The 18615-nt window shown below is 42.8% G+C and overlaps 1 pseudogene across 1 annotated transcript in view; it reads right to left on the bottom strand.

Annotated features, from left to right (window-relative positions):
- The window catches only part of LOC308106269 (kelch domain-containing protein 3-like), a 137709-nt pseudogene that overhangs the window by 33754 nt on the left and 85340 nt on the right, over nucleotides 1–18615 (bottom strand). The window contains exons 4-6 of the transcript in view: nucleotides 6890–7156; nucleotides 3382–3549; nucleotides 1940–1999 (exon numbers count right to left, since the gene is read on the bottom strand). The product of the transcript in view is annotated as a kelch domain-containing protein 3-like (transcript). The remainder of the gene's footprint in view (nucleotides 1–1939; nucleotides 2000–3381; nucleotides 3550–6889; nucleotides 7157–18615) is intronic.

The following is an 18615-nucleotide window of genomic DNA, read 5'->3' as shown; positions in this document are numbered from 1 at the left end:
AAATGTTGCCAAGATTCGTAAAAAGCGACGAAATACAACCAACAAATACAATAGGGCAGTGGTTCTCAAACTTTTTCATGTCATGGACCCCCAAATTGACACTTATTAGCCCGCGGACCCCCATTTGAAAAGATATGCCAAGCACCCCCAACCCATAAGAGAAGATTTTTTACGGCTCTAGCAGTGATATTCAACCATTTTAATTTCAAGGACCCCCAGTTTGACATGTATTAGGCTACGGACCCCCATTTAATGGCATTTCTATCTCTGGGACCCCAATTTATATTGTAAAATCAATGTTAATTGTACATTTGTACACTCTCACAGTTACAGACCCATAAGGGTCCATTTGGTTCCTAACAGTCTATCATTTAGCTGGGGACCCCCTGGAACTCCCTCAAGGACCCTTTGAGAACCAAAGCAATAGGGTGCCTACGCACTATACGTGCTTGGGCCCCTAATAAAGACTTTCAGTGGTCTTCAGCAGGTGAGGTTCGCCAGTGTTATGGGTTGTGCCTCAGATTCTACTTTTAGCGACCAGGCTGACTAACGTGGCAAGTATTTCGCAGCCTTCTCCAAAACGCAGAAAAAAGCGAGAACACAGGAGACAGGACTCCAGATGGACAATAAGAAAGAGAAACCTTCCTCCCGTCTATTATCAATTTCTTCATTTTTCTTTCTCTTTTCTCTATCGGTTCATCACAGGTGTGCTCATCAGCGGCTACGACATGCACCATACGCATATGCGACATACCGCGGCAGGTAGTGGTGAAAAATAACCAAGTACATTTACTCAAGTACATGTACTTACAGTAAGTACAATTACTTTACTTGAGCAGTTCCACTTCTACTCCACTGTCTTTGAAATGCCGTTGAGTGAAAGTCATGGGTACAAAAAAATATATATAAATTATATACAAATCGTCTCTGTCGGTTGGAAACCTCACATGTCCAAAACTGTTACTTTTCAGGATTCAAATTAAAAAATAGCTAAATAAGTAGCAGATCTGCAAGCTCGAAACGTGTCGCTTCGTCCCGCGTTTCGAGCTTGTAGATCTGGTACTTTTGATAAGTTTGTGTGACGCTGTAGTATGATCAAGTAGGTCAGTGGTCCGGGGACTACCAGTGGTCCTTGAGGGGGTTCCAGGTGGTCCCCAGCTAAATGATGGAAGAGTTGGTAACTTAATGGACCATTAATAGACTCTTGAGAATGTAACATGAAACCAAATGGACCAGTAAGGGTCCATTTGGTTTCATTTTACACTCTCAAGAGTTAAATTATTGTTAAACATCTGCATTACTTAATGTATTAGTGGTCTACACAAACAATTAGAGACTGTAGAAGAATTGTTATTTTTGATCAACGTTTTCCACATCAACACAGCATGGAATTGTGGACAAAATCGGATCCAACGACAACAAAATATTCGTAAGTCTTGGGTCTGAGAGTCTAAATCTCATCAAACGGTGGTTCCGTGACTCAAATGCCGAATAAATAATGGGCCTTGATATGAAAAGGGTTGAAAACCACCGAAGTAGGACATTAAAGGAGCAGCCAAAAAAAGTACTTATTTTCTATCAATTGCACACCCCATGAAGCCTTGAATTCATGGATTTTTTTGTTTTTGACGCATTCCTAAGCTAACAATTTGATGACCGAGTGTATTCCCGGTAGGAGACACAGAGAATCTACTTTGTGTCTCCTACCGGATACATTAGCCGGTAGGAGACGGGAATCAAATTATTAGCTTAGGAATGTGACAAAAACTAAAAGAAATCCATGAATTCAATGCTTCATGGGGTGTGCAATTGATAGAAAATAATATTTTTTTTGGGTGAACTACTCAGATGATGAGAGGTTTCTGCCGGACATGCAGCAACGATAATCCTCAAGTAAAGCAGAGAGGAGTATATATTTGGTTGCCGTCCACCGCTGCACCCGCAGCAGGGCAGAGGAGGCGGCGGGCGGCGGCAACACGGCGGCGGCAACGCATGACAGCTGAGGAGACACGGGGAGGAGGAGGGGTTTGGATTGGACGTCGCCCAGCAACCACAGGTATTTCTATTAACCCTTTAAGACCGGGAAGGCATCTGTGTAACCAAAGCTTTGACCATTATTTTTTATACTTTGGGCTATTCAAAATAGCAAATATACAAGCTCATAGTGCGGGACAGAGTGCCGCGCTATGAGCTTGTAAATCTGATTTTTTTTTTTGGAAAAATCATGAAAATGTGTGCAAATATATATAGTTTTTTAAAGCGAACATTTTTAACTCAAATCTTTGCTTCTGGGGGGTCCCTGGAGCAACATTTTGGGTGGTCCTTGACATGAAAAAAGTTGGAGAACCACTGATATTATAGCAACATAATAAAAACAAATTGTTTGGATTTAGAAGACATTTGTAGAATCCCCCAGAAGCAAAGATTTGAGTAAAATTTTTTTTATATATTCAAACTCAAAGATTTGCACACATTTTCACGATTTTCCAAAGAAATAGCAGATCTACAAGCTCACAGCACGGCACTCGGTGCCGCGCTATGAGCTTGTATACCTGCAATTCTTTTGAATAACCAAAGAAATCTCAAAATGACACACAGATGCGTTCCCGGTCTTAATGGGTTAATACCCTCCAATGGTGTCGCTATCGGCCTGGGGGCGGGTGGAGCGGTGGAGACATGTCAGGCCCATTGTTTGGTCTGTCTTTCTCAGTGGGTTTTTCTTTTTCGGGGAATGCAGCACTTGAGGCGTACCGTACCGTACCGTACCGTACCTGAGGAGCGCGAGACGCGTCGCTTGTTTGACACACTGGCTGCTGCTTTAGCCCAAGTAAAGTGATCCAAGATGTTCTTTTTCCACCCCTCTGTTATACATAGGAGAGTGCGGCAGTCTACTTGTTTTAGGATTACAGTATGTATGTGTGTGTGTGTGTGTGTGTATAGAGAGAGAGCGAGAGAGAGAGAGAGAGAGAGAGAGAGAGAGAGAGAGAGAGAGAGAGAGAGAGAGAGAGAGAGAGAGAGAGAGAGAGAGAGAGAGAGAGAGAGAGAGAGAGACAGAGAGAGACAGAGAGAGACAGACAGACAGACAGACAGACAGACAAATGGAGAGGGAGAAAGAGTCTGTGTGACAAAGTATGTTTGCATGATGTAAAGTGAGCACGTGTGCGTGGGTGTGCGCGCGTGCGTGCATGCGTGTGTGTAAACGAATCCTCAAGGGTCCATTTTCACACACTCAGAGTTCAACTAAGCCAGCTCAACCACACTATGTGGTTTTTTTTTTTGGGGGGGGGTTCCCCCCCTCCCAAAAAAAGGAATATACATAGGAATATACATAGGTGAGTCAATATGTGGTTTAGTGTTGGTGGGAGAGTGCATAGGCTATACTACACGACACCACCTCCTATCCAGCATCAGGGTCTTGAGCTCTGCGGTGTTGCTCGCTCCGCTGTCACGCGGAGACACAATGCGCGTGTCTACGTAGATGGCGCGCCCTGCCAGCCTCCTCCTCTCCCTGACCTTGTCCGTGATCCCGTGGGAGGTCTCCTTTGGGGTCTACGTTTCTGATGTGGTTCGCCCACATGAAATCAAATGCCATTTGTTGCATTCTTCTTGGCATTGAGCTCATGTCCAAAATTGTTACTTTTCAGGATTCAAATACAAAAGTAGCAAAAGTAGCAGATCTGCAAGCTCGAAACGCGTAGCTTTGCGGCACGTTTCGGTACTTTTGTGTGACGCTGTGGTATGATCAAGTAGGGCATTAATTTATGGAAAATAACACAAATAGTTAGAATATGGAGAGCAACGTTATATTTAGGTCCATCTTCCTGCACTCCATTTCTACTGCCAGTAGTATAGTCCCCTTCCTGTCTCTGCTGTGTCCACCACTAGGGCAACGTCATCTGCATAGTCGAGGTCGGTGATGGTGATGGGATGTATGTCTTAGTTTGCCTCAGGATCAGCGTGAAACCCAGTGTCTCCTCCCTGCCTCTGACTGCTAGAGCAGCGCGGACTGGTATATGAGGCTTATAGACCAGAAACGGTGTGAAAAATGGCTTTTTTACGACTATGATTAAAAAGATAATTATGCTTGGATAGTCAGAGGAACAGATTTGATATGCCATCTCCTGCCATCTCTGACATTCACACGATTACACCAGAAGATTTAATCGCCTTCAGCGCATTTCTTAATCTGATGTCTTGTCTGTGGCATCCTGAGTTCGGCACACCGGGGAGTAATCGGAAACGTTTGCATATTTTGCGCTCAACAGTTGTTGCAGAGTGTTGATCACTTGTTGCCACAACTGTACACAAACCCCAGTTAAAAAACGTAATGACCTAAGCTTCACTCGTCCTCTCCAGCGGGTCTGTAAGCTGTTGGCTTTGGGAAACACTAGGAGAAGTGATTCAGAGGGGCAACGTCATCTGTGTATGTATAAACATCTTTATCACTAGGGTTTATGATTCGGTCTTTACATTTGTAATGCCTGCTCTGGCAAACTTGTAGCATCATGTAACAAGCGCTTAAGAATGCTGCACTTGTACTCTCACTCTCTCTCTCCCTCTCCCTCTCTCAATCTCTCTCTCTCTCTCTCTCTCTCTCTCTCTCTCCCTCTCTCTCTCCCACTGTCTTTCCCTTGCAGGCTTCACTCCTTGCTAATTGTAGCCACAGTCTTTCATTTTGTGGTATGTTAGGTGTGTCCCATCCTGAGGAGCGAATTCTTCCTCCTTGCAAGTAGACGAGCAGACTGAGAGTCTGGCCTGCTCAAACATCGCATTGTGCTAAAGCTCAAATGAAACCCAAACACATCTTTCATTGTCAATTCACCAATATTTCTAACCTCTCCCATTTGAGCTGAATAGTGGATTGTTAATATTGTCAGATATTTTCAGTATAAGTAAACTATTATCATAGCAATGCAACATCAATGGCAGATGTTGGCGTAGTTTTTTGCTGAAGGTTTCATACTGTACCTGCAATTAGCGATAATGGACTCAAACCTGATACAGCTTTCAATGCAACCTCACAGCATGATAGCTGAAGGTTTGTACTGTATTTACTGTATGTGATAGACCTTCTCCTGGGTACAGTTTAACAACCAAATCTCAGGATCCACAGAGGAACGGCATGGCTCCAAAGTTAAACTCAGACGTCATGTGGTCAGTCATATACAGTATGACATAATCTATGATGTATGACTCCAAACCTGAGCATGGTTTTAGCCCTTTGATTGTACGACCAAAGGTTCAAGAGTTATAGGCCAAAATTGTGACGTGGCCTGTTATAGCGTCACCATTTGACCCATTTGGGGTGGAGGTTCTTCTTTAGCCTACCAGGAGTGCGCATTTAAGGTTTGGCGCTAATCGTTGTCTGAGATTAGCTGCTCAGACAGACAGACAGACAGACAGACTCACATGGGCGAAAACATAATCAACACCCCCAGCCATTCTGTCCAGGTGGGGATAACACATAAGACCATGTCGCGGCGCGTTTCGAGCTTGCAGATCTGCTACTTTTGATACTTTTGTGTGATCAAATAGGGCATTCATTTATGAAAAAAGAATATGGAGCAACATTATGTGGAGAACAATTTTGACTTGACAATACAAAATTAATAAATGAATTAAGTGGTTAATGGGACCTCCATTGGCCATGTGCACAGGAAAGAGGAAAGGGGTACATTGGGATTATTAAGGAAATGGTTCTTTAGGCCGGGCATTACAGTAATATAACACTGGCGATGACATAAGCCTGTCATGATTGCTTGTGTCCAATGTGTTCAACCTTTTAATCCAATCATAAACAACCACTATATGTAATTCAAATAAAAAAAAAGCAGTGGGACATGCTGCCAGCAATAATTTTTTTTAGCGAGGTCGACAAGCTACTGTGGCTCTACCTCACCATGCTTATGTCAAACGCTACCGCTTTGCAGAGTTTCTCAAGCCTCTGACAAAATGAAGACCTACATTCGCTCTATTATGACGGAGGGGGGAAAAAAAGCCTCAACCACTGACTTTTCCTGCATATCCACAAACAGTTGACTGAGGAGTTGGACCTGAGCGAGGTGTTGAAAAGCTCCTGCTTTGGGAGTGGCAGGCGAACCCAGTACTGTGGGAAACGGGAGGATAAGTGCGACCGCGGCTCCTGTACCAATGATGCTGATTGATTGATTGATGTTTGTTGTTATTTGCCTTGGATTTCGCTATTAATAGATGAGATGAGACTTAACAACACTGCAGTTGTTGTAGTCTATGTATGCATTCGCTCAATTTTTTTTTCTTTTTCTTATATAGTATAAACCGGTAAAGGTTCATACGCTCCGTGGAGCGCATACTGTATCGCTGCCAGGCCGGATGTCCAGGCCTGTCATCTTCCATCTATGAAGTATCTATGATGACTCTACTTGAGCCTAACGTTTTCAACATTTTGATCAAATTCAAATAAAGAATGAAGCAACGGGAAATGCAGCAGCATTTTCTTATATATTTTTTGAGAGATCGAATCTTGGATTTCGATTTTGCTATAAATAGATGAGAGGAGACTTAACACTGTTGTTCTCGCATTGTTATCCAAGTTGTAGCTTATTGTATGCATTCAATCAGTAGTAGTTTATATACATAAAAATAATAAAGTGCTGTCTTCTCATAACTTTCATCTTCGTGTCCCCCCACTACGTAGTACGATCCAGTGACTTTGCCATTGGCTAAGTTTGCAGGTCGTTAACGGGATGTCCATTTGGCTACAGAGTTGTAAACAGGACCACCATTGGCTAGATAGTTGTTAACAGGATGTCCGTTGGCTACAGAGTTGTAAACAGGACCTCCATTGGCTACAGAGTTGTAAATAGGACCCCCATTGGCTACAGTTGTAAACAGGACCTCCATTGGCTACGGAGTTGTAAACAAGACCTCCATTGGCTACGGAGTTGTAAACAGGACTTCCATTGGCTACGGAGTTGTAAACAGGACCTCCATTGGCTACAGAGCTGTAAACAGGACCTCCATAGGCTACAGAGCTGTTGACAGGACCTCCATTGGCTAGATAGTTGTTAACAGGATGTCCGTTGGCTTCAGAGTTGTTAACGGGATGTCCATTGGCTACGGAGTTGTAAACAGGACCTCCATTGGCTAGATAGTTGTTAACAGGAAGTTCCGTTGGCTACAGAGTTGTTAACAGGAACTCTGCTGGCTACAGAGTTAACGGGACGACCACTGGCTACAGAGGTGTTAACCGTTGTCATGACTCGTGGTGGTGACTGCTCCTTGTAGTCTGCCAACCAAAAAGCCAGAGAGTGACCTGACCAGACTGACTCCCCATTGCCTGTAGCTGGAAACAAAAGAGCAGCAGCCAGCCGGAGCCCTAACTGGGCCATAGCACAGAGCATGTGTATATGTATAGAATACTGTTGTTCTATTCCAGTAGCTCGCCACAATGAAAACACAAGGTCCTGTGGCAGGCCGTATGTTACATCTGGGCATAGCGTTTACCCAACCGCAGGGAAGCTGAGAGGCAAGCGAAAGCCTGCATTATAAGTCAATAATGGTATATTAAAGTATGCACTGGAGCCAGCACTTATGTTTTTTATTTATTTATATGTATGCACAGGAGGTGGGATGTAAAAACATTTCTCTACCCCCTCTAACGATTTATGACTCCAAACGCTGTTTTAAGACGAAATCAGCATGCAGTCTGCGTCATATACATCATGGACAAAACACCATCTGTGCTAGAATATTATGATGGATGTCAGAGAATGCAATGCGATGCATGTGGACATTTGTACATCACTCCCTACAGATTATTATAAGTGTTACTTATCATTTTGATCAAAAGCTCCGTACATACCCTAGGACTAGGTGGTGTTGGCGAAAGGGCCTCTCTGTGTGGAGTTTGCATGTTCTCCCCGTGTTCCCTACGGTAGGTACCCTCACAAAAACATGCAATAATCCTGGTCACTATACTGCCTCCCCCTGGCCAGCCGGGGCGCATGATGGAGGGGAAAGGAATTTGGCACTGGGTGAAAAAAATGGGGTTACAAAAAATTAAGCTGCGTACATGTATCCAAGTCCTGTTAGCATTTGAATTGAATTATTTACTGTCTATTTTTGAAAAGCAATGAATTTGCCATAATAAAATTACAAACCTGCAATTTATTAATTGTAGTACCTGGGTGTGTGCGTACAACTTATTTGGTGCTAGCTTTTTGAGAACACACGCTATAGCAAACATTTCAGGCAAAAAAAAAAATGCTCCTGTCGAATGTTGATCTGGTGAAATTGGGATCAAACAATAGTGTGCTACTGTTTACAGCCAAGCCCAGAATGAACTGTAGATTCAATGTTGAATGGGTTGCATCTTGTATCTTGCCAAAGTGAGAAAATACAAAAAAAATAAACTATTTTCTTAATCTAGCTGCCTGAATTCCTGAACAGATGTTGTGGAAAATGGCACTACAGCACCACTCACAGGCTCATAAGTTGACTGCCTTTTCTGAATTCATCATCTAAAGAGCTGCTGGTGGTGTAGGCAAGCTACTGTATACAGTAAAATGGGGGGGAGGGGGGTGGGTGGGTTGTCAACATTAATACCAAGTGTTTAATGGGTCGTAAGGAGCCTCTGCCTCATTTCTGAGAAAGACCTTGGCAGACACAGAGAGAGACAGTCGGGGAGAGAGAGAGAGAGAGAGAGAGAGAGAGAGAGAGAGAGAGAGAGAGAGAGAGAGAGAGAGCGAGAGAGAGAGAGAGAGAGAGAGAGAGAGAGAGAGAGACATTGGCAGACACAGAGAGAGAGACAGTCGGAGAGAGAGAGAGAGAGACATTGGCAGACACAGAGAGAGACAGTCGGAGAGAGAGAGACAGCGAGCGAGAGAGCTTGTATGCAGTAGTGCAGATTACAGTATTCAGATTGTTTTACTTAGTAACAATGATAAAAAAGATTATTATCACACAACGTTTGTTGTGTGATAATAATCTAAACATGCAAAGTAACTTTGTAACTAAAATGTTCAAATACTTGTAGTGGAGTATAAAAAGTAAAAAAAAAATCCTCTGAGATGAAGCAAAGTAGAATATTAAGTAATGGTTCTGAAAGTGGGGTCTGGGAAACCCCCAGGGGTCCTTGGGGGGGTCCCCAGCAACATTGTCACAATCATTTGAACCACTTTAACCATAATTTGAATTTTGGCTATTCAAAAATCTAAGATTTGTGCAAATCTTTGAATATTTCTTTTAAAGCGAAACATTTTAACTAAAATCTTTGCTTCTGGGGGTCCCTGACACACAACATTTTCAGATGGGGTCCGCGGCCAAAAATATTCAATTCGGGGGTCCTTGACATGAAAAGAAACAGAGAACCACTGGTATACAGTATAAAAAAAATGGAAATTCTCAAGTAAAGTAAACGCACTTACAGTGCGTACAGCACTTGAGTAAATGTACTTGGTTACTTTCCCACCTCTGCTGCTGCTAGGCTATAGTTACAGTATGCCTCGGGGTGCTACTTGACTGACTCTACATTGTTGGAGTTGTCAGTCATCCGGACAGCGTGGCATGCCATGAGGCAGAAGAAGCCAGCCTTGGCCTCTCCTCATGTTGAAGATGGACGTTTTTTTGGCCTAGCGCCCGGCCCGGCCCCATTTAGTTGGTGCAACGCTGTCTCACCTGGGGACAGACAGGATTATTTCAAAGCCAAACAGGCTTTACACGATGTGTTGTTGGGAAAAGTGCTGCAAAGTAAAAAAAAAAAAAAAAAAAAAAGAAGGTAAAAATCTACCAGAGGCATTGTTTGCAGCTCTGCGCAGCATGCCTAGCTGGTAGTCAACAAGGAGAGAGCCGCAAGTGAATTACAATTACAAATTAGGGCTGGGCAAAATATTTCCAAACCGATATTAAGAACCGATAACTGACTTAATCGGTTACTCTTAATAGAGTAATCGAGAAGCAGGTTTTTTTTGTCTTTATATATCGTCTCTGTCGGGTGGAAACCTCATATGTCCGAAACTGTTCAGGATTCAAATCCAAAAATAGCAAAAAATAGCAGATTGACAAGCTCAAAACTTGTGGCTTCGTGCAATCATTCTAACCACTTAAAACATTTTTTATACATTGGCTATTCAAAAATAGCAGATATACAAGCTCAAGAGCTTGTATATCTGCTCATTTTGAATTGTCTTGCTTTTGGGGGTCCCAGGCACAAAGTATTTTTGACGTGGGGTCCGCAGCCAAACACATATCATTTTGGGGGTCCTTGATATGAAAAAGTTTGAGAACCACTGTTCTACTGTGCATCCCATCTTATTAATGCCTACCAGATACGGCTGAGCACACTCAATCTCTCTCAGACAGACAGACAGACAGACAGACAGACAGACAGACAGACAGACAGACAGACAGACAGACAGACACACACACACACACACACACACACACACACACACTCAGCTGCCTGCCTACAGAACATGAGCAGAGCAGGTTGCAGGTGGTGTTTGACAAGTGCAGCTCTGGGCCCATGCAGCAGTCTGAGCCATTCTCCTGTCAATGTGTTTTTACAGGATCACAAATCTCCCCTAAGCTCTGTTATGTTTAAATTGTGTACACCTATGCATGTGTGTGTGTGTGTGTGTGTGTGTGTGTGTGTGTGTGTGTGTGTGTGTGTGTGTGTGTGTGTGTGTGTGTGTGTGTGTGCGCGCATGCGTGTACACCTATAGCGGCACCACCGTGGTATGCTTAACTCTTACCCTGCCAGAGTTTTTTCAAAAAGTCTGTAGCCTCTGCCAGGGTTTTGACCGATTTTGGTACCTTTTCGCATAGCCACAGAATATTTTTCTCCAGTATGATTGATCCCAGATAATTTCTAATCACAGATGAGATTCAGGTGTGGTTTCACAAATGTCAACGAGGTCAATTTGACCTTGTTGTCATGTGTTGTTTGATGTTTGAAAATAGCTCAAAACCAGTAGTTTCAAACCAAAAAACATTGTGAATTGTTTGTCCGTTTCAATTTTAACATTGAAGTGAATGGAGCAGCAAATCTTTGGGAATTGTTATCTCCTTATTCGTTTGGAATATCGAAAAGGTGTCAATCTTAAATAATTAGAGAATCTTTTTAGAATTTTTTTTTTTTTAAAGACGTTTTTTAACGTCTTTGGCAGGCAATAGCTGAAGGCCCAAAGACGTTAATAAACGTCTTTGGCAGTTATAGAGTTAAGAATGCCTTAGTCGCGCACCAGTGTCGCACAACAGGAAATAGCCGACCTAATCGCTCACAACGTGTTGCAGTGTGACGTGTTGTGAGCTTATAGATCGGCTATTTTCCGTATGCGTGCGTGGTGCATGCGCGTCATGCAAGTGTCCCCCCCCCCCCCCCCCCCCCCCGCCTGACTAACATTCAAGTGGAACCGGTGTGGAGTGGAAATGTGTTTTCTATAACAGTGGTTCTCAAACATTTTAAAGTCAAGGACCCCCAAATTGATATTGATATATTTATTTAGGAGGTTCTGTACCAGGGACCCCCAGGAGAGAAGATTTATGTGTTTTTTAATCACTTTTTTTATTTTATTGATATATACATATATACAAAAGATTGCAGATGTACAAGCTCGCAACACGTCACTTCGTGACGCACTGCAAGCTTGTACATCTGCTATTTTTTAATAGCCAACATATAATTGGATAAAGTGGATAAAATGAGTCTAACGCCATATGAACCACTTTTGCTGGGGACCCCCTGGAACCCCCCCAAGGACCCCCTTGGCGGCCCCCGGACCCCACTTTGAGAACCAGTAGTGTTCTAATAAGCCTGGAGGATCACCGAGTTGGAGGGGTGAGAGACATCACAGCCAGTCATTTGCACCCGGCATGACAACTATTGTATCCCAGTGTGTTGTGTTTTGGCATTCAGCGTGCCCGTTCCCACTGACATGGATGGCTTCAATGAGTGAGGCAGTTGGAAACATTTTGCATCCAAACGGCCACATGCCGCCTCCTGCATGATCTCACTTTCCCATGGGATAGCGTTAGCCTCGTAGCATAATTGCCTAACTCACTTTTTGGTCAAATTGTTGTTTTTTTTGCCTAGCTGTACTATCCTAACACTGCTGCATCATTGTGCCTATAGTCATCTATAGGTGACTTAGGCAGAAAGTGTTTTTGTTTTGTTTTTCCTGAAAACCTTAAAAATATGAGTTAGGCAATTATGCTAGGAGGCTAAAGAGGATAGGTTAGGGGCTGGACAACCCAAACATATATATCCAAACATATTATGTCAACGAATCGAATCGACAAGAAATACATTCTAATGGATTTTCTTTTTTTTATTTTAATAATGAACTAAATCAGTGCTTCTCAAACTTTTTTCATGTAAAGGACGCCCAAAATGATATGTATTTTGGCTAAGGACCCCTCTCTTCAAATCTTTTGTGCCAGGGACCCCCAGAAGCAAATATTAGTGTTAAAAATGTTCGCAGGGGGACCCTGGGGGTCCCCGGACCTCACTTTGAGAACCTATGAACTAAATCACTTAGTCTGATTAACCAAAGGGATACAACACAAAGAAGCTGGAGATTTGTGTTTTATCCCTTTGACAGATGTTTACAAATTACATCATTGCTGTCGGGGCAGAAACCCCTTATCTCCATATTTTTTTACTTTGTGTGTTTTTTTTAATGAATTAATTCCCTACTTGATCATACTACAGCGTCACACAAAATGACGATAATGATGTTCATACCCATGGTTCAGATCCCATCTTACGGATTGCAGCTTTATAGATACCGGCGGGGCGACTCATAATGGAGACATGAAGCACACAGTACACGCACGTATATTATGGAAAATGTGTTTGCTCATCTTTTGTGGGTTTTGATCTATTGTGTAACCCGTTGATAACATCTCCATCATCAGCTATGGAGGAGTGTCAATATTTGCACTCTTCAAAGTAAATAAGTGTGCAAATGGATGTGTGTGTGTGTGTGTGTGTGTGTGTGTGTGTGTGTGTGTGTGTGTGTGTGTGTGTGTGTGTGTGTGTGTGTGTGTGTGTGTGTGTGTGTGTGTGTGTGTGTGTGTGTGTGTGTGCATGGCATGCCCTACTGCTGCATGTGTGTGCACGTGCGCAAGAGTGTATGTGTGTGTATTATACGTGCACGTTCATGAAAAGTAATTTTTGCACGTATGTGCATGTGTGTGTGACTGTGTGTGGGGGGGTGCGGAAGTGAGAGGGTCCGAGTCTATGTGTGTACATTATACGTGCACATTCATGAAATGAATGTGTGCGTGTGTCTGCGTGCCTGTGCGTGCGTGTGCATTAAAGGGATACTTCAAATTATTGTCTTAGGAGTGTGACAAAAACTAAAAAAATATCCATGATTTTTTTATTTTTGGGTTGAACTATCCCTTTAAACGTGCACGACACGTTCATGAAATGTCACTTTGCATGTGTGTGTGTGTGTGTGTGTGTGTGTGTGTGTGTGTGTGTGTGTGTGTGTGTGTGTGTGTGTGTGTGTGTGCATGCGCATGCGTGCACGCGCGTGTGTGTATATGCGTGCGTGAGCTTGAGTCCACACACTTGTTTGACAGGACATTAGCTGGTGCTGTACACCTGTCAACTACAACCCCCCCCCCCTCTCTCTCTCTCTCTCTCTCTCTCTCTCTCTCTCTCTCTCTCTCTCTCTCTCTCTCTCTCTGTGGTCACTGCGCAGCCTGCAGTGTTTGGTCAGCTGGACAGCTGCAGTGTAACTTGACCTCTAGGCACCTGGCCTCCCACGGCACAACGCACATCCCCAGAGAGACCTTTTTTAGGCCGTTGGTTCTCAAAGTGGGGCCCTTGGGGGGGGGGGGGGGGGGTTCCAGGGGGTCCCCAGCTAAATTAGCTAGTAACTATAGTTAGTAAATTAGCGTCATAACCACTTTAACCATTAGGTTATACCTACTTTGGCTATTCAAAAAATAGCAGATATACAAGCTCATAGCGCGGCACTCGGTGCCGCGCTATGAGCTTGTAGATCTGCTATTGTTTTGTAGAGTGCAGCCATGCTGTCCTACGACAGGACACACTCATGAGATGAGCCAGACGCATGCGGTCGGTTTAACACCCACTCACATGTCTATGGGTTTCTGTTGAACCACTTAGGCCTTCTATTTTAAAACCGTGGTGTTGAGCAAAAAAAAAAAAGAAGCAGATATACAAGCTCAGAACCAGATATTTTCTCTTTTCGAATATATTTCTGTGGAGGAAATTTTGGAGGAAAGATCTGCTACTTTTGCTATTTTTGAATTTGAATCCTGAAAAAAAATTACGGTTTTGGACATTTCCACCCGACAGACGGTTTACTATATACTGTAATATTGCTACTTTTCCTTAAAGGGATAGTTCACCCCCAAAATGAGACATGGAGACTTGAATTCATGGATATTTTGAAGACCGGCAGCGGTTCCGGTAGGAGACACAAAGAGTCTCCTTTGTGTTTCCTACCGCCTACCGGTTTCGCTGGACATCAAATTATTGTCTTAGGAATGTGCCAAAAACATAAAAAATATCCTTGAATTCAAGTCTCCATGGGGTGAGTAATCGATGTGTGAACTATGTGTGAACTATCCCTTTAATGGGGTAAGAAGTTACGAAAAAAACACAAAAAGTTAGAACTATGGAGATAGGAGGTTTCTGCCCTGACGGCGACGACACACATGGGCCCCTGGCTTTCCAACACGCTGCCGCAAGGAAAACCACACACTCTGTGACAAAAGCTTTCTCTGGCATGTTTCATTGGGGCCAGTTATCTTTAGCCCTGTGTTGCTGAAATGAAAGACAACATGTACTCAAGCGAGTCCCCCCCCACCCCCGTCCGTCCCCCCCCCCCCAGCCCCTTTTACCCCCAACCCCTCGACTCCGAAGCCTTTCCAAAACCCCACACTCTGGTCTTATGTTATTGTTGATTTTATCGGAACATTTTTTTGGAGCCTTTTTGGTGTGAAGAGCCGTAGAATATTCCGGTATGGAAGAAAGGGGAAAGTGTAAACAGAAGTGGCGGCTGCCACGGAATGAGTCAAAGTAGGGCTATTTTTGACCCATGAATGGAAGAGATATAGGAAGTAAGAAGTAGTGGGTGGAATGTCAGTTGGTTTTAAGCTGGCGCTTCTAAGACAACATGGAACATTGGAACAGCGCTAGCCTTGCTTTCTGCAGGCTGGGTATTATTGCATTTTCACTATAAATGTACCATGAGGATTTTGGCAATCTACAAGGAAACAATCCATTTTGAAAAAAATGTTCTTGAGGCTGACTTGTCTATGCAGAATTATGAACAACACATTATTATAATTATTATCCTTTTGCGTTAAAGCTGCACTATGTAACTATACCCCTTAGATTTGAACACGGTTTCTGAAATATTTTACCATTAAGCTAATAGAGCCTGCTTGCTCAGGGGATAAATTGAGTCTTAAACATCAGGTCAAACTTTGTGTCAGATCCTGTGTCTAGGTGACGTTTGACACGATCTAAATGTCTCAATAGAGGAAGAGCAGGGAGACAAAATACAACCAGCCCAATGTAATAAGTTATATTGTATTAACATACGATTGGACAAAATGACATTATATTCATTACAAAAAAAAGTTACATAGTGCGGCTTTAAGTGAACTCCAAAAAATGCTTGGGTGGTGCTGTGGACTCGGATCACATTTCTAACAGGTTTTGTATTGGAAAGATATTGAACAGGGTTTGTTTCGGGTGAAAGAAGGACTGACGAAGGTTTGCGGTTTCCAATTTCTGTGAAATGATTGTGAACTGGAATCTTTTATGGGTCACTGATTATGATACCGTGTCCTAGTCCAAGTTTAAGCCTGCAAATTGGAATACAAAATGTCTCGATGGACATATTCAATAGGTTTTTGGAAGCAAACATGACTCGAAAGGAATTGACAGCCGGATCATGTTACAAAGTAGAGTAATCCAGTGGATTATGTGTGCTGATTACGATCTGATGCGGGGGAATCAGTTTATCTGGTAACGCTTGGAATCGCCTCCGGGCCAAATGGTTTAACCATATCGTTTGTTGTCGGGCAGAAATGCTCTTATCTCCATATTCTAACTTTACGTTAACGTTTTTTTTTCATGAATTAACGCCCTACTTGATCGTACTACAGCGTCACACAAAATCATCAAAAGTAGCAGATCTGCATCCGCTTCTTTTGCTACTTTTGAATTTGAATCCTGAAAAGTAACAGTTTTGGACATATGAGGTTTCCACCCGACAGAGACGATATAATTTTTTTCAACATCTACTGATGAAATGTTAACCCTTTAAGGCCGGGAAGGGAACGGTGTCATTTTAAGATTTCTTTGGGCTATTCAAAAATAGAAGATATACAAGCTCATAGCGCGGCTTATGAGCTTGTAGATCTGCTATTCTTTTTAGAAAAAACTTGCAGATTTTTGCAAATCTTTTATTTTCAACTCAAATCTTTGCTTCTGGTGGGGGTCCCTGGAACAAAATATTCTTAGATGGGAGGGGGGTCCGCGGACAAATACATATTATTTTGGGCGGTCCTTGACATGAAAAAAGTTTGAAAATCATTGATAATATAGCAACATAAGTACAAAAAAATAATTAAAAAAACTTTAGGGAAAACAAACTGTTAGACATTTGTAAAATCCCCAGAAGCAAAGATTTGAGTTAAAAACTTTTGCTTTAAAAAAGTATATATATATATATATTCAAACTAAAGATTTGCACACATTTTCACGATTTTTCAAAAATAGCAGATCTACAAGCTCATGTGCCGCGCTATGAGCTTGTAGATCTGCTATTTTTGAATAGCGCAAAGAAATTTTAAAAAATGACACGGATGCGTTCCCGGTCTTAAATAAGGTACGTCATTCAGAACCAGAAAATGTGAAAAAAAAGGATGAATCTTTCCTGAAAAATAAAAAAAACAAGAGGATAATACACATGCACACGCACACACACACACGCACACACACACACACACACACACATCATCATCATCATCATCTTCGCCGTTGTCACGTGAACACGGACGCCAATACGTCAACTCGGCAACTCGTCATCATCGGTTTGGATAATGGAAGTTCCAGTCTCTGAGTATAAGGGCTTCCATCTGGTGTGGAGACCAGAGAAAATATTATGATTAATTAATAACAAGATTGATTGAGCCAAATGATCCCCAGGAGGTGGGCCGCTCGTGCATCCAAGCGGAGTCGAACCCACGCTATTTTTTCCAAGAAAACATCATAAACGGGGCCCAGGAAGATAGATGGAAAGGTCATGTTAACCCGTTCAAACCGGGAACGCATCCGTGTACATTTTAAGATTTATTTGGCTATTCAAAGATAGCAGAGCTCATAGCATGAACTTGTAGATCGGCTATTTTTGAAAAATGTCGAAATGGCCCCAATGCTCCGTCATATTGAATAGATAATTATATAATAATAACATTTTTAACTCAAATCTTTGCTTCTGGGGGGGTCCCTGGAACAAAATCTTTTGAGATGGGGGGGGTCGGCGGCCAAATACATATCGTTTTTGGGGATCCTTGACATTAAAAAGTTTGGAGCGTTTTTCATGCCAAGGACGCCCAAAATTTGATGTATTTGGCCGCGGACCCCCATCTCAAATATTTTGTTCCAGGGACCCTTAGAAGCAAAGATTTGAGTTTCAAATGTTCGCTTAAAAATATATATATGTATTCAAAGGTTTACCCACATTTTTACGATTCTTCAAAAATAGCAGATATACAAGCTCATAGCGCGGCACTCGGTGCCGCGCTATGAGCTTGTATATCTGCTATTTTTGAATAGCCAAAGTATAAAAGTTTAAAATGATTGTGATGCTATATTAACACATTTTCCTGGGGACCCCCTGGTACCCCTCCAAGGACCCCTGGGGGTCCCCGGACCCCAGTTTGAGAACCAAGGATTTAGAAGACGTTTTGTAGAGTCGGCCCCAGGTCTTAATGGGTTAAAGAAAAACCCTCATGACTCAGGTTATCGTCATGGGTTGCGCTGACGCGTCTCACGCTGAACATTATTTTTCATTGTTTTGTTAAACACCCATCGTCGGACATGTGTAAGTGTGTGTGTGTGTGTGCACGTGGATTCCACGTTATTGGACGGCCCGCCGAGCTCGAGGCGCGTTAGCCTTTTGTTGCCGATTGGACTGGACGTAAATAATTATATCCATTCTTCTGGAATCAGTCTGGAAACACACTACCTCGACGTGGTGACTGTTTGTTGGTTTCGGTCCAAAGCAGGAACATTTTACTACATGCATGCGGAGCTGTGGTTTACACACAGACACACAGCATGCATGCACGTGCGCGTGCACGCACACACACACACACACACACACACACACACACACACAAGCCACAAGCATGCACGTGCGCGTACACACACACACACACACACACACACACACACACACACACACACACACACACACACACACACACACCCCCAGTGGTGGAAAAAGTACTTACTTAATTAAGTAAAAGTATCAATATTGCAATGTAGAAGTACTCTGTTACAAGTAAAAGTCAGAAATTCAAAATTTACTTGAGTATAAGTACAAAAGTATTGGTATCAAAATGTACTTAAAGTAC

This window comes from Gymnoscopelus braueri (genome assembly GCF_963280865.1).
Source record: "Gymnoscopelus braueri genome assembly, chromosome: 18".
Classification (NCBI taxonomy): domain Eukaryota; kingdom Metazoa; phylum Chordata; class Actinopteri; order Myctophiformes; family Myctophidae; genus Gymnoscopelus; species Gymnoscopelus braueri.
Note: the sequence above shows the minus strand (reverse complement) of the source record. Positions and strands in the feature narration are given on the sequence as shown.